This window comes from Zootoca vivipara, chromosome 13 (assembly GCF_965207765.1).
Source record: "Zootoca vivipara chromosome 13, rZooViv2.hap1.1, whole genome shotgun sequence".
In the NCBI taxonomy this organism is placed as follows: Eukaryota; Metazoa; Chordata; class Lepidosauria; order Squamata; family Lacertidae; genus Zootoca; species Zootoca vivipara.
Genome location: NC_142596.1, coordinates 51,037,712 through 51,053,536, shown reverse-complemented (window position 1 = coordinate 51,053,536; position 15,825 = coordinate 51,037,712).

The following is a 15,825-nucleotide window of genomic DNA, read 5'->3' as shown; positions in this document are numbered from 1 at the left end:
CCTCATATAACCAGCATGCTTAACTCTAATTAATGCACAGAGGGGTTAAGACCATAGAGTAAGCTGACCTGCCGGTCTTAGCTAGGTCACACCCACTCACCTTGGGAGGAAGGAAGGGTTACCAAAGCCTTTTGCTCTTTCTCTTTCCACCATGTCAACTGACGAGTAAGGATGTCTGAGCTAGATTTTCCAAGCTTACACCATGTGGCTTAAGCAAACCATCTTTGCATTTCTATACAACATTTGAAACTAAATTGTACTGCCTGTCTTTTCTTGCTGCTGTATGGGAAAGCACAGGAATCTGACCTTTGAAGAGTTTGTAAGTAAACCACTTTTAACTTACCAAACATGTGGTCTCTTTGTATTCTAAGGGGAAATGGGAACCTTAAAGAAACTTAAAGGGGGAAATTTTAAAGGTTTAACAGTCTACATTTCCACACTTTACTTTGATGCATATTTTGTGGTTTTAAATCTCTGTTGGGGCTCTCTCACCAAAGAGTACTTGCCCCAAACCTGGATCTTGGCATCCAGGATATTCTCCTTTTGTTCTTTAACCAAAATTACAAGTACCAAATAGCAACAGAAAGTTCCCTATAAAACCATATGGTGAGTGACAGAAAAGCCATCTGAGTGCAAATCTCTGTCCCAGAGTGACTGCTCCATCAAAAGTCATCTGGCAACTTAGAACAAACAGCTGTGTTGATATTATTCTAAAGAGTGGAAGTGTGCACAGGTAGGAGAGAGATAGAAGTCACTCTCCATCAAAGTGGAGGCTCATCCTCAGCCAAGTCAGAGCCAAACCTGAGCAGCCAGAGAGGGAGCATCACCAGGGAGCTCCTATAGTCACCATGGGAGGAGGAGGGAACTTGTGCACCGCTGAAAAAGATGGCAAAGGATTGCACAGATTTGCGTGCGCTGATTTATATTTCTAGATGCACATTAGGAATGATCATTGTGGTTTTAATAGCAATACATCCAGTGCTTTTTTCTGAGGGTACACATACCCCTAAACATTTTGTGAATCTAAGTTTGGCCTCATTGAGGGGCAGTATTTCAATATGAGAAGGGAAATGAGAGTACCCCAAAACATTTTTTTAAGGAAAAAAGCACTGAATACATCTCATCATTAGGTTTGTCAGGTCAGGAGCATCTCAGACCCTCGGGCCCAGCCCAGTTCTTTTCCTTCATCTGCACTCCTTCCCACCACTAAACCCTGGAGACGGAGGTTAATTGGGAGAGGGGAGGCAGGAGGGAAGGAAGAAAGACTCCCCCCACCTCAAGATTCTATGCAATAATTTGAAGCTGGCTCCTGCCAGGCTGAAGGTTGCAAGCTGCATGTGGTTTTGTTAACAAAACAAAACAAAATTAAGGCATTCATGCCCACCTGGGGATTCAAAGCCTTTCCTTGCCACCTGAGGGAGCCAGGCATATCTGGAGACTTCAGGTCAACCCTGGAGTTCTGCCAACACCATTCATCATAGTGGGAAAGATGGAGATCAGTGCACCTACTGCAAACTGTGAATGAGTCACTCCAAGGCTCTCCCTCCTTAGGATTATTTATCGTCAATCAGAGGACTCTTATTTGTGGCCACCCTAGGATGTTGACTCAATATTCAAAGCATCATCGTGGCTGAAAACTAATGTGTTGCTAGCCAGGATCAAAGGGGAAGCATCAGGCCAAAATGAGTGGAAAGGAAACGGGAAGAGACACAGCCAAGATGGCGGGAGAGTGCAGGTGAGGCCAGTCTAGAACCGTTGTCCAGGCTCCAGGCAATGCCTCTCACCTGACCTGGAAGAATTTATAGCCTAGGTCAGGCATAGGCAACCTTGGCTCTCCAGATGTTTTGGAACTACAACTCCCATGATCCCTGGCCACTGGCCCTGTTAGCTAGGGACCATGGGAGTTGTAGTTCCAAAACATCTGGAGAGACAAGGTTGCCTATGCCTGGCCTAGGTTGATGAGGGAGAACTTTTGGACCCATTTCTGTGGTAGTGGTGTTGGGATGGGTTTTCCACACTGATTTGTCTTCTTCTTCTTTAGCATGCTCCATGCTGGCCGTGAGACCCCCCCCAGAGCTGACTTCATGGTCGTTCCATCTCTAATAACCTTGGGAGACTGAGCCATCATTTCAAAGTCAGCCTCCCTCCAGCTAATGGCATCTTTTTGCCAGCCTCTCTTCCTTCCTTCCTTCCTTTTTCGAGGCAGAAGCCAGCCGTGCTTCCCTGGCCCCCAGAGCCATTGGGAGGTCCTGCTCATTATCAGATTGCTCGTTATTAATCAAAGCAGCCACAATGAGACAGAGGAAGCTGAAATGCGGCACGGCTGCTGCTTCGTTTGTTCCCATCGATTTTCCCATCACTGTTTATTACCAGTATTTACTTTGCAAGCCTCCAAAAATAAGCCGCACAGCATGATGGGGCACATTCCCCGAATTCCTCTGCTAAATGGCCTGTGCGCTGGCTTATTTCCACAGTGATAAGAGCAGCCGGCTGGGATCATGAGCTTTGTGCGTATGAGGCAAAACATCCTGCTGTTTTTGTGTTTTAAAAAAGGCTTCTATTAAGCAACAGTTACTCAGAGCTGATAACGCAGAACTTGGCGGCAGCATCAGTAAGCCTCTTGCATGTCTTGATTCTGCAGAAAAGGCGTTGGGTGTGGCACCGGTCACATGATGCGTTTTCCAGAAACCTTAACTTTATTTTTTGAAAACCAAGTTTCTAGTCCTCAGGACTCTGGGGACATGCTTCAGTGTTCTGCATAGCTCCTTGTTCCTGCTCATGACTATCAAAACCAGAGTAATGCAAAATAGTGAATATTACTGCAATATGCAAAATGGATAACTTATGAGCATGTGCTTAATTTACATGATTTATTCAAAATTATGAATCATTTCCCTTAACATTTTGCACAGGATACACACGTCCCTGGCTATGTTTCCAAGGTGTTTGGTAACCGATAGGGCTGTTTCATAATTCAAGACGTCTTAGTAGATCAATAATATGAGTTTCAGTCAATTCATCTAGACTTTCAAATACCGGTACGTTTCTGTCTTGCCTTCTGTGTTTCTGTATCAGCTTAATGGTAAATTAAGCTTTATTCTTTTCTTTTTTCTTCAGATTTTTTTTATTCGTTTCAGAATATAAAAATACAATGGTAAGAAAGAATAACAATAGAGAACATTTCAGTAGGAATTACGATCATTACTTACAATCTGGTTCAATATTATCTATAAATTTCATTAAATAGCTCTGGTCTTGTTGCAGGTATTAGCCCAGATTGGTCAACCATATTTGGCCATTTCTGGTCATAGGTTTGCAATTCTTTTTCTTCATAAAAGTATGCCATGGGATGGCTCCATCTGTAGTGCATGATGCTCTTAACCTCAGGGCTGTTGGTTTGAGCCCCACGTTGGGTAAAAGATTCCTGCATTGCAGGGGGTTGGACTAGATGACCCTCAGGGCACCTTCCAATTCTACAATTGTATCTTGACATTTGTCCCATCCAGATCCCTTTCTCAATGCTCTTAGTTTATGCATTGGGTTTTTTTTTTTCCATTAGCACCATATTCCATGGTATCATTGTTGGAAAAGTTACAGGTAGGTAGCCGTGTTGGTCTGCCGTAGTCAAAACAAAATAAAAAATTCCTTCCAGTAGTACCTTAGAGACCAACTAAGTTTGTCATTGGTATGAGCTTTAGTGTGCATGCACACTTCTTCAGATACACTGAAACAGAAGTCACCAGACCCTTATGTATAGTCAGAGGGTGGGGAGGGGTATTACTCAGAAGGGTGGTTGGAATGGGTGATTGGCTGATAGGTGTGGTAGACCTGTTGATGACTGCAATTGGTCTTACAGGAAAAAGCAAGGGGTGAGATGGCTAAAAACAGCTTTATCGTGTATAATGAGATAATAATCCAATGTCTCTATTCAGACCAGGTCTCTCCATGGTTTTAAGTTTGGTAATAAGTTGCAATTCAGCAATTTCTCTTTCCAGTCTATTTCTGAAATTCTTTTGTAATAAGACAGCTACTTTGAGATCTTGTATAGAATCTCAGTCTATCAGCCAATCACCCATTCCCACCACCCTCCCACTATATATAAGGGTCTGGTGACTTCTGTTTCAGTGTATCTGAAGAAGTGTGCGTGCACATGAAAGCTCATATCAATGACAAACTTAAAGGTAAAGGTAAAGGGACCCCTGACCATTAGGTCCAGTCGTGACCGACTCTGGGGTTGCGCGCTCATCTCGCATTATTGGCTGAGGGAGCCGGCGTATAGCTTCCAGGTCATGTGGCCAGCATGACAAAGCCACTTTTGGCAAACCAGAGCAGCACATGGAAACGCCGTTTACCTTCCCGCTGTAGCGGTTCCTATTTATCTACTTGCATTTTGACGTGCTTTCGAACTGCTAGGTTGGCAGGAGCTGGGACCAAGCAACGGGAGCTCACCCCATCACAGGGATTCAAACCGCCGACCTTCTGATCAGCAAGCCCTAGGCTCAGTGGTTTAACCACAGCGCCACCTGGGTCCCTAATGACAAACTTAGTTGGTCTCTAAGATGCGGGTGGCACTGTGGGTTAAACCACAGAGCCTAGGGCTTGCTGATCAGAAGGTCGGCGGTTCGAATCCCTGCAACAGGTTGAGCTCCCGTTGTTCGGTCCCTGCTCCTGCCAACCTAGCAGTTCAAAAGCATGAAGTGCAAGTAGATAATAGGTACCAGTCTGGCGGGAAGGTAAACAGCATTTCCGTGCGCTGCTCTGGTTCGCCAGAAGCGGCTTAATCATGCTGGCCACATGACCCTGAAGCGAAAAGTTCTCATTCCCCACAATTGCTGCAACACAATGGTGAAAGCATATGTATTTTATGTTTTTAGCATTATATCTTAGTCTAGCAGAAACAGATTTCAAATGGGTATTTTACTCCTTGTAGCATTCCACAAATCATCATTTATCCATAGTTGAAGATCCTGTTCCCAAATAATTTTATTACTTATGAATACATTTGTGCTGAGTCTTTTCATGCACTCTGGCTGCTCCTAAGGGTCTTTTCTAATTTGAGGTTTGTTGGCTGGCAAGGAAAAATAGGTTTTAAAAATTCCTGGGTTCCAAGGTCCAAGTACTTTTTGGAGAGAGAAAACAGATATTTAAAATCACAAAACATGCAGCAAAGTAAAGCAAGGAAATTTAGGCCATTAAACCTTTAAAATATGTCCTACTGGTTTCCTTCCGAAGTTCCTGTCTTGCCTTAGCATAGAGAAAGATCACATGTTTGGGAAGCTCAAAATGGTTTGCTTACAAACTCTCCAAAGGTCAGATCATACTGGCTACAGCCTATGAGAGTCCAAGTCTAACAGCGTATGGAGCCCCATCCCTGCTGTAGATCATGGGTAGGCAAACTAAGACCCGGTGGCCGGATCTGGCCCAATCACCTTCTAAATCCGGCCCACAGACGGTCCAGGAATCAGTGTGTTTTCACATCAGTAGAATGTGTCCTTTTATTTAAAATGCATCTCTGGGTTTTTTGTGGGGCATAGGAATTTGTTCATATTTTTTTTTCAAAATACAGTCCTGCCTCCCACAAGGTCTGAGGGACAGTGGACCTGGTGAAAAAGATTGCTGTAGATAAACAACAAGGAAGAGTCATCCCCTGGGAGCATCCAGAGGCACGGGGACCTAGGGAGAAATCCTGCAACATTGTCCACATGACATCCACATGACCTGTGAAACCGCCATCTCAAGAGGTGATGATGGCAAACAGGATTGCCAAGTTCAGAGGATGATTGAGAACACACAGAAGAGGCAGGAATATCAATAGCTATTAAGTAAGGTGGTCTGGGAATGCACGTCCATAATGAGTATTTGGCGGCTCGCTGGCGGTCAATAATAGGGAGCAGACTATTAAGTGACTCCATCTGGAACTAACTACCATCAGGAACATTAACAGGGGCTGTGCAAACCATTGGCCTGAGCAAATAAGGCTTGCTTTTTCTTCTGATCCAGCTGAAGTCAAATCCAACCAGATTCCTTTGGGGTTTGTTTGTTTTTTCCTCAAACTCCCATAACTTTTGTCCTTGGGCTATACCGAATAATAGTTTTCTTGCTGGTTTTCAGGAGTAGCAGGATGGATAATTGAGCAAATGTACCATAGGGCACCAGGCCAGAAGGGGTTAACTGAAAGCTAAGTTGATCCCATCAGCAGAGCCAATTCTGGGGTCACCGTGTGCTGGAAGGAAGGCTGGGAAAGACCCGTCTGAGGCCTTCATGTTGTAAATGTGTTTTACAAGTGCAAGCTTTGTGACTGATGGGAGGAAAGAATAGAAGGGGGTGCGCGTGCGTGCGTACACACACACACACACACACACACACACCCCAGCAGTGATGGATGGGACCAGAACGAAGTTTGAAAAGCTGGAGAAGACACAATTCAATGGTATCGATCAGAGACTGGAAGCATTAAATATCTTTGTTAATCTGGCACTGGTTTCATTCATACTTTATTGTTATTATTACTAGGGCCCATAATTTATTGCAGTTGGCTTGGAACGCTGACAACTGGTTCACACTCTCTCTCTTCCTCAAGATTTTTTGCCCTGTGCTCTTTTCTCTTTCTGCATTTAAAGCAACGGGAAAGGAAAATAAAGAGACTTGTTGAGGTTTGGGTCTTGGGAGTGTGTGTGTGGTTTCCTTTGGAAGGATCCTAGCTCCCCCTACTGCTGAAAACAGCCCACACCTTGCATCCCAGACGACACTGAAGCCACAGAAATGTAGGCAATACATTAGGTTTAAAAAAGCCAGAGTTGGTGGATCCTTCTGCACAGCTTAGTCTGAAGGTGCCATCCTTTGTTCACACAGTTTTGGCCGGGCAGGGAGCACTTACAAGAAGGGTCTGCAGTGTTCCAGCTAAAAACCTCCATGCATGTTTACTGCCTCATGCTGAGCACATTTCTGGATGGTTTCATTCATGCTTATGCATCATTTGATTCTGTCTGCTTGATGACTGGTAGCTGTGAGCCATCTGACACATTGTAGAGAACGAGGGGACTCTGTTTGCTGCAGCTGGGAAAAGGTCATAATGCTGCACATTTAGGAATTTTGTCTAGATGCCATCTTGGGGCCCGGGGATCCTCCCCTCTAAACCTGTGCTTTTATTTTTGCAAGAATGGCTTCTGTAGAAAAAGAAGTCCCTCTGCAAAGTTAATGTCTCTAGCCAGTCTGTTAAGTATCAGCTTTGTTATGCTAAGCTTGGAGCAAAGTGTTCCATAGGAACTATTAGCTGAAGATCCTGCTCCTGGCTGGAGGTGATGCCATTAATGAGTGGTCCTAAAAAACAATCTGAGGAGCACATTGCTAAAAGCATTAAGACCATCCAGAACTTATTTAAAGACATTAAGTTTAGGGATACAGTTGGGCCCTTGAATAGAAAAGGAGGGTAAGGACTCCTTACTAAGGAGATTTCAGAGAAGCTGGATGAATTATTTGCATCCGTCTTCACAGCAGAAGTCATAGGGTAGATCCATGGCTGTCTTGAATGTCTTGGAGGAAAGATAGAATGTGAATGTCATGGATAAATAATAAACAGCACATCAGGAAGTGGGCTTTGCTAAACAATGATTTCTGGTGCAATACAGTGGAATCCTAACCATGTCTACCCGGGTACAATGAGTCTTACTCCTAGGCAGGGGCAGATCTTGGTAATAAGGCACCCAGAATGAGGGCAATATTTTGTGCTCCCCCCCCCTAAATATTTCTTATTTTTACAATAATTCCTTTTGGTACAGTTGCTTTTTAATGAATCTTCTCAGTAGGTACCTGTGGAAATATGTTGTTGTTGTTTAGTCGTGTCCGACTCTTCGTGACCCCATGGACCAGAGCACGCCAGGCACTCCTGTCTTCCACTGCCTCCCGCAGTTTGGTCAGACTCATGTTGGTGGCTTCGAGAACACTGTCCAACCATCTCGTCCTCTGTCGTCCCCTTCTCCTTGTGCCCTCCATCTTTCCCAACATCAGGGACTTTTCCAAGGATTCTTCTCTTCTCATGAGGTGGCCAAAGTACTGGAGCCTCAGCTTCAGGATCTGTCCTTCCAGTGAGCACTCAGGGCTGATTTCCTTCAGAATGGATAGGTTTGATCTTCTTGCAGTCCATGGGACCCTCAAGAGTCTCCTCCAGCACCATAATTCAAAAGCATCAATTCTTCGGCAATCAGCCTTCTTTTTGGTCCAGCTCTCACTTCCATACATCACTACTGGGAAAACCATAGCTTTAACTATACGGACCTTTGTAGGCAAGGTGATGTCTCTGCTTTTTAAGATGCTGTCTAGGTTTGTCATTGCTTTTCTCCCAAGAAGCAGGCATCTTTTAATTTTGTGACCTCTGTCACCATCTGCAGTGATCATGGAACCCAAGAAAGTAAAATCTCTCACTGCCTCCATTTCTTCCCCTTGTAGAAATAGAAATATAGGTGGGTATTATTATTATTATTATTATTATTATTATTATTATTATTATTATTATGCACCCCCTTGGCTCTGCGCCCTATGCAGGGGAACTGCCCACAACACCCTAAATGCAGCGCTGTCCTAGGTAAGTGTGGTTTGGATGTGGTTTTCTATGTGCAGGGAGCAGTGAGAACCGTGGCTCTTCATCTGTAGTCTGAAGTGGTAGAGTCCAGATTTCTCTGCACCACACACACATCTCATTTTGCCATTGCACTCTGCATAATGTGTAGATCACCCCTGAATGCATGAACCAGCTCAATTGAAAAGCCTTTCAAGGGAGGCAATATGGAAATTCTACCTGCGCTATTAGCTCCATGACGGCCTATCTGGCTGCACAAGTCGCCATGGATGCGGCAGTGATAAATGTGTAAATCAGTCCTAGGGAAACCTGTGAAAGCTAGTCTGAAGAGAAAATGGCAAAATGAAAAGAAAAAACCCAAACAAACATAAAATAAAAAGAAATGTTTGCAGCACAATACCGCCTCCATTTCTCTGAAAATCTCAATGCCTGTGCACACCAGAATACAAACAATCCCACCCCCTTAATATTGTCTGATACTTAAAAACCCAATTCCTATTGTCTCCCATCTGCTATTAAGCCCTATTTAAAGGACCTTGAGTTCAGCAGCACATCCTTGAAGCTTAAAGCGGAAGACGTGGATCTTGCTGTTATTCGTGGATACTGTGGCTCGAACAATGCAATGCTCCTTTTCTCTAAACGCCAAAGCACAGAGTCTCATGTATCAGGTCGAGCCCTGTTGCCTTCCGGTGGGAAGGAATGAACTGCAATCTGTTTGACGATGAGGGTGGTGAGAGAACCCAGCCACTGGGGGGCCCCACTCCAGTGGCAAGTTGCTCTGACTGCGGCGCAGACTCCGAGGATGGGGCTTTATAGAGCATAGGGGAGATTGGGATAGCCCAATCTTGCAGCCAGCTGCTGAAATGCTGGTAGCACAGCCCCCTTGAAGCATGTAGCCCAACCTGACTGGCTTGCAGTGGGAAACAGATCTCCAGTGATTAAGAAGAGTTAAGAGCTGGGTTGCTACTTCTGGGAGCCTCAGTTTGAAGCACATACCCTCAGAACCTTACAAGCTGCCATAAGACCCATGGAGGCTCTGGGGAGGGGATCCAATTGACCCACACTTTCTAGGCATGAGTCAGGGAGAATCCTGGATTTACAGAAGCCGTCCCGGTTTCTGATTTGATCCCAGAATGTCCCACTTTTCCTCGGGACGTCCTTAATTTTCATTGGGTAAATTTTGGAGGGTATGGAGTTATCTGACCCCTGAGCCACCTGAAGGCAGCCCTTTATAGGGAAGTTTTTAAATGTTTAATGTTTTGTTATGTTTTTAATATATGGAGGAAGCTGCTGAGAGTGGCTGGGGCAACCCAGTCAGATGGGTGGGGTATAAATAGTAAAATTGCTGTTATTGTTATTAGATAGAACATCCCTATTTTCATTGGAGAAATGTTGGAGGGTATGAGATGAGAGCATGTTTGCTCTGATTGAGCACTAATGAGCAGGGGAAATGTCAATGAGCCCCCTCTCTCCGTAAGGAACGGAGGCTGGGAGGTTGTGGCCTGCTGATAGCAAAGCTCTCGCACATCCTCTTGTCGGATACTTGGGGATACAGCCTGAAACATCCCTTCACACTTCTTGAGCTCCCCCCTTAATCATTCCATCTGCTTTCCCTCTAGCTGGTAAATATCTATTTCATGTCCAATCTTGAAAGCTCAGTGATAAAATATGAGGCTGCATTCAATGATCTAATCATAATATGTCAGTATTTTTGGTGCATAAAATTGAGCTGATTGGACGCCAGGATGATGGAGTGTGATAGTACCAGAATCCTTTGAGTGCCTCTCCCCCTCCCCCTCCCCTGTCCTTTCTGTTTCTTTTGCAGAGCCATGTATTTCTCCAGATCCCTTTTTTTTCCTCATCAATGTTGCCAGCATTGAGGTTACAAAGAAGCAGCTGGAGCCTTGGGGGGAGGGGCAAATCGAGTGACCAGCATAGTTCCTGAAGAGCAACATTATTTTAAAGCAGGTGGACGTCTTCCCTGCCACCAGCACTGTTTCCATGGGAAAGACTGGACTTGGCCCTTCAAGGTCACCCGTTAGGCTGAAGGACCAAGCTGTCTGAGCAAGTTAAAGAAAGCCTGAGCTGCAGAGCTTGTCCCTCAGTCTAAGAGCAACCCTGCCTTTGCTGTCAGGACACTGCTTGTGGAGTGAGGGGGCAGGGGCCACACAGCCTACCCTGCATTCCCATAGCGAGTCTGATGCTCCCAGGCGCAGACGAGGACACTGTCAGGAGTATGGGCAGGAGTCAGGCTCTGGGGCCTGTAGTGCTTTGCAGGACTGGGGCCTGCCTCAGCTTGTGCTGGAGAAGCAAGGAGTGGACACTCAGGTGAGGCCTCAGCTTGTGCTGGAGAAGCAAGGAGTGACCACTCAGGTGAGGCCACTTGATACCTCACTGCACCTGGTGGCAGGAGCTGGGAGGGATAAAACCTCAGCATTTCCCTTCAGCTCTTTGCCACAGCAACGCTATCCCTGCCTGGTTGCCTCTGGCCTCTTGCTCCTTGGACCCTCGCCTTGCCGACGCCTTGCTCCTCGACCCTTGGACCTTTGCCTTGCCGACGCCTTGCTCCTTGACTCCCAGACCTTCGCCTCTGCCTTGCTCCTTGACCCTGCGACTGCCTGCTGCTGGACCCTCAGCCCTGCACCTGTTCCTGCTTCTACACCACCATCTTGCCCTGGTCCTGACGTCCTCAGCCAGGGCTTCAACTGCTCGCCAACCGGACCATGACAGACACGGCCTCATCGCCTGTGCTGATATAGGATTGTGGCCACAACACACCATTAAAGCTCTGCGATACCGCTTTAAACTGTCATGGCTTCCAAAGAGGTCCTGCAAAGAGGGCATGAAGGCTGGCAACATCAACCCTGCCGTGTGGGAATCCCTTGCGGACGACTGTAGCGCCTGGAGACAGTCAGGTTGTGCATCCACAGCAGTGACCAGTGGAGGAATGACCGCTGGGAGGAGCGCAGAGAAGAAACATGCCATGATGCACCTGCAGCAGCACAACTGGACACCTTCATCTGCCCCAGCTGCAACAAAACATGTCTCTCCCATCTTGGTCTCAACAGCCACAGCAGGAGTCACATCCATCCAACAGCTTGACTTCACCCCAAAGGCGCACTCCTCCATTGTCTTCCAAGACAGACGGATGCCAACTTCCCCCAAGGAATTCTGGGAGGTGATTCTTGAACCCCTCTGAGAATAGTCCAAATGGTTTGGCAACTCTTGTCTTTGCCCTACCAAGCCCTTAATCTTTGACACTGCATTGGCCACAACCCCTAAACTGACCCAGAGGTTCCCTATGCCAGTTCTGCACCTGTGTGTGGTGACATGTTTGCCCGTAGGCTTGCTTTGAGTATCCGTATCCTTCAGCCAAAAGTCTCCCACAATAGGTTGCGTATACTTAGACAGTCCCTGTCCACAGACTTACCATCTGAAAACCATGATTCAAAAGGAAAAGGCAACAGAGAGGGGAGTGGGGAGTGGGAAGCAAGCTCAGGCACCAATTCCTAAAGTTAAATAGTCGGTCTTCTAAGAACCAGGTGGCCTGGAGGCAGATCAGGAGCTGAAGGTGCCCTGAATGGCTACTTGGCTGTGATTCTTGCAGACAGTTGAACTAGACAACCCTTTCCTGCCCCAAATCAGTTCAGTGCATTGGCAAAATGGTTTTTGCAGGCACAACAGCAAGCTGGGTCCAATGAGCAACATGCCCTCTTGGGTCCGATTTTATAGGAATGGGGCAGACATGACCTCAGAGTGACAAGCTAGGCTGTCCTTTAGACCAGGCAAGCAGATTCCTTCTGGAGGGCTGGACCTAAGCTGTCTGTTCGCACCTGCGTTTGCATTTCTGCGACCTTGGCAGTGACAGAGGCTGCTCTGAACCAGGCTGAGTGGCCATCTCCTCTTGGGAAGATGGGCCAGGGTGGGCCAGGATTGGGATCCAGGCTGGCACAACAGTGGGTGCAGAACATCTGGGTGACGCGAGACGGGGCAGGGCAGAGCACTGGTGGGACATGCAGCTGGATCGGACTTTCAGGGATCGGACTCCTCATCTGTAACTCTCTCCTGAGTTTTCCGCTCTGTCTCGAAGCTGAAGCCTGAAGCTGCCTTCCCAACTCAATGGGTCATCAACGGGTAACTCTTCCAACTGCTCCCACCACTCACCCTGGTCCGACCAGCCCCTCCATTACGACATACAATGCTCACTGGAGCAACCTGCTGGAATGACGGCTGCAACGACAAAGGTGTGCTTCCTCCTGCTCACCTGCTGAGGCCGTACATTTTCTAAGAAGAGCGGAAAGGCCACCAGAAGCTGGCCTCGAGATGACCTTCGCTTGGAGCTCGCTCAGTTTCCGTTTGCCCAACCCCTCTGGCCATATACCATCTTCCACAGGTCTCCCCTCCTCCCCCCTCCCCAAGTTATAAATTAAAAGTCAATCTCATTAAAATCACCAGTAATCATTCCCTACGCCAGAGCGCCTAACAACCTGGTGAGGGGGGACCCCAGCTGCCTTCCGTCGCTGTAATTCAATCAGACTCAGCGGCTCTTGTTCTCAAACTGCTTGAGCTGCACTTTCTGTCCAAATTTATGGTGCCGGTAGCGTCCAAAGGCTGAGTTACAGCTTTTTTGAGGGGGAGGCGTTGGGTGGAGGGGCTGCATTATTCTGCATCTAATCCCTGCCTTTTGACAGGCGTGGAGGGGAGGAGGAGAGACCCTCTTGTAATACAGGTGCTGTGTGCATTGTCCCCCAGCTTTTATGCCAACAGATAGAAAGCCTTCGGGAATCAGGAAGCTGTCAGCACAATGTTACAAGGAAACAACAAGATCGCCGAGGCATGGGGAAATAAATAAAAGCTGTAAATAATGGGAAATCCAATGGGCCGGTGCAGAAATGGGACTAGCCCCTCTAGCCAGCAGTCTGCATTTGCTGCCTCGCTGCCTTGCGCACCTCTGCTCCATCCAAGGCATTTTCCTCCGAGCTTTTTCTGCCACCGTGTGGTGTCACCGTTTTATTTGCGCACCGTGCCGCCCTCGGGGAGGGGAGGCCAGACCAAGACATTTTGGCGCCTGAGGCAAGCCACAAAATGGCACCCCCACCCTCACCAGGGAAGAAGGTGAAGAAAGATCTACCTCAGGAACTAGGGCAGGATAAATATCTACATCAGGAACAAGGGCGGGACGAGACAAGCAGCGCCTACAATTGGCCAAGAGGCCGCTGTAGAGGCAGCATTTGGGGGGTGAACTGCAGAGGATCAGTGGTGGAGCATTTGCCCGCTCTGACCATGGCGGGCTGGCTCCCAAGGGGGGTATGGAGCGGAGGGTGCCCCTCCACATGCCACAGTTCAGAGTAGGAGGGGGCAGGGAAGCTGCTGCGCACTCTCCTCCTGCTCTCTGCAGCCAGGTCAGACATGACCTGGCAACAGAGCTGCTGTGGCCGGGTGCGCCTTGCCACGGCTGAGGAGAGCTGCTCTCTGTCGCCAGGTCAGAAGAGCTGCTCCCGTGGGCTTGAGGTGTCCCGCCCACCCGCCTGCCCTTTTGTCACCCCCCTCAGTCATGACACCCAGGGTGGACCACACACCTCTTCCTATGCCTCTGCTGGGGAGGTGGCAGATCCGGCCTCAAAGGAGCGCATGGATTGGCGGCAACGGCAGCAAGTGATGCGTTCCTCGGAGGCTGGATCTGCTGCTACTGAGGATTCTGCTGCCTGAGGCAGTTGCCTCACTTTGCCTCATGGGTGGGCCGCGCCAGCAGGGAGGACATAAGGACACCCACTCCCACAATGCTGCATCTGCAGCTCCCACCCAGAGCTGTCTCAGGGAGGCTTCTGTGAGTCAGAGCAGCTAAGACAGGGATGCAGAACATCTGGCCTTCCAGATGCCGTGAGGACAGCCCACATCGTCCCTGCCTATTGGGCCACTCTAGCTGGGGTGGAAGGGAGCTGTTATGAGCCACACCTGGAGAGCCAATCCTTGTCCTAGAGCAAGCATCCCCAACCTGCAGCCCTCCAGATGTTTTGGCCTACAACTCCCATGATCCCTAGCTAACAGGACCAGTGGTCAGGGATGATGGGAATTGTAGTCTGAAACATCTGGAGGGCCGAAGGTTGGGGATGCCTGTCCTAGAACTTCAATTGTTTGCAAGTCTTGGGTTTCCCATCTTTTCTTTCTGTAAGCATGTGGACTAGAAACCTGCTTATCTTTTAAACCAGTGAAAAGTAGGGTCCTCAAGCTTCCCACACCCACCCCATTAATTTTGGCACTTCCTGCTTCAAGGCGCTTGCTTGCACGGCGACCCACATGGGGAAAGGATTGCCTACCTCTTGGTATGCTCTGTTTCCTCCTCCACAATGTAGCTGTGGCTTCTCCTTTCTCCATGGGCAAGTAAAGTGCCCAGGTCCAGATTCTAGCGATGGGCTCATGGGGACAGAGCCTTTACAGTATATGTATTGAAGTGTAGGTGGGTTCCCATGAGGCAAGACACAGTGATAACAGCAAAAACCTTTATTGAACAAACAGAACGGGACAACAGGGGCAAAGCAAGTGCTTATATACATTTCTGAAGGCCTGTGCCACTCCCATTCCCAATGGGATTGGCTGTCTAAGCTTCCAAGCTGCGAATCATAACAGAGTTTAAGGGCCAATGGCAAAGGCCCAAATCCTGAAATGTTCTGTGACTGGATATCATGTATTGAATCAGAACACAGGGGCTCAGAATCCTTAGTCCAGGCTCAAGCTCAGGCAGACACAGACCACTGAATACATAAAGTGTATTAACCAGTGCTCTCTCAAAAGACACATGAATGAATGAATGAATGAATGAATGAATGAAGGGTTCTTCTGATGTTGTGCAGAATCCTTATCTTTGTGTCGAGTGGTGGGGGCCACTACCGAGGAGGCCTTTTGCCTGGTTCCCTGTAGCTGGTTGTCCCATACTAGTCAATACTACAGCAGCCTTTGTAGACCTGCATACTCCGCTGGCTTAAGGGGCTGATGGGAGTTGTAGTCAAAAGCATCTGGGTGGTACTAGGTTGTCCAAGGCTGCAGCACACAGTCCAGGCCTTAGCTGTTAAAATAAAGCACAGCTAATGTTGTATTTATGAAGATACAAAGGAGATACAAAGCACTTTAGGCCGCAATCCTATGCGCACTTACCTGGGAGTAAGGTCCACCGCTCTCAATTGAGCTTCCGTCTGAGTAGACAGGCCTAGTGCTGCACTGCTTGACACTGCTGCAGACGGCTATACTTCGTA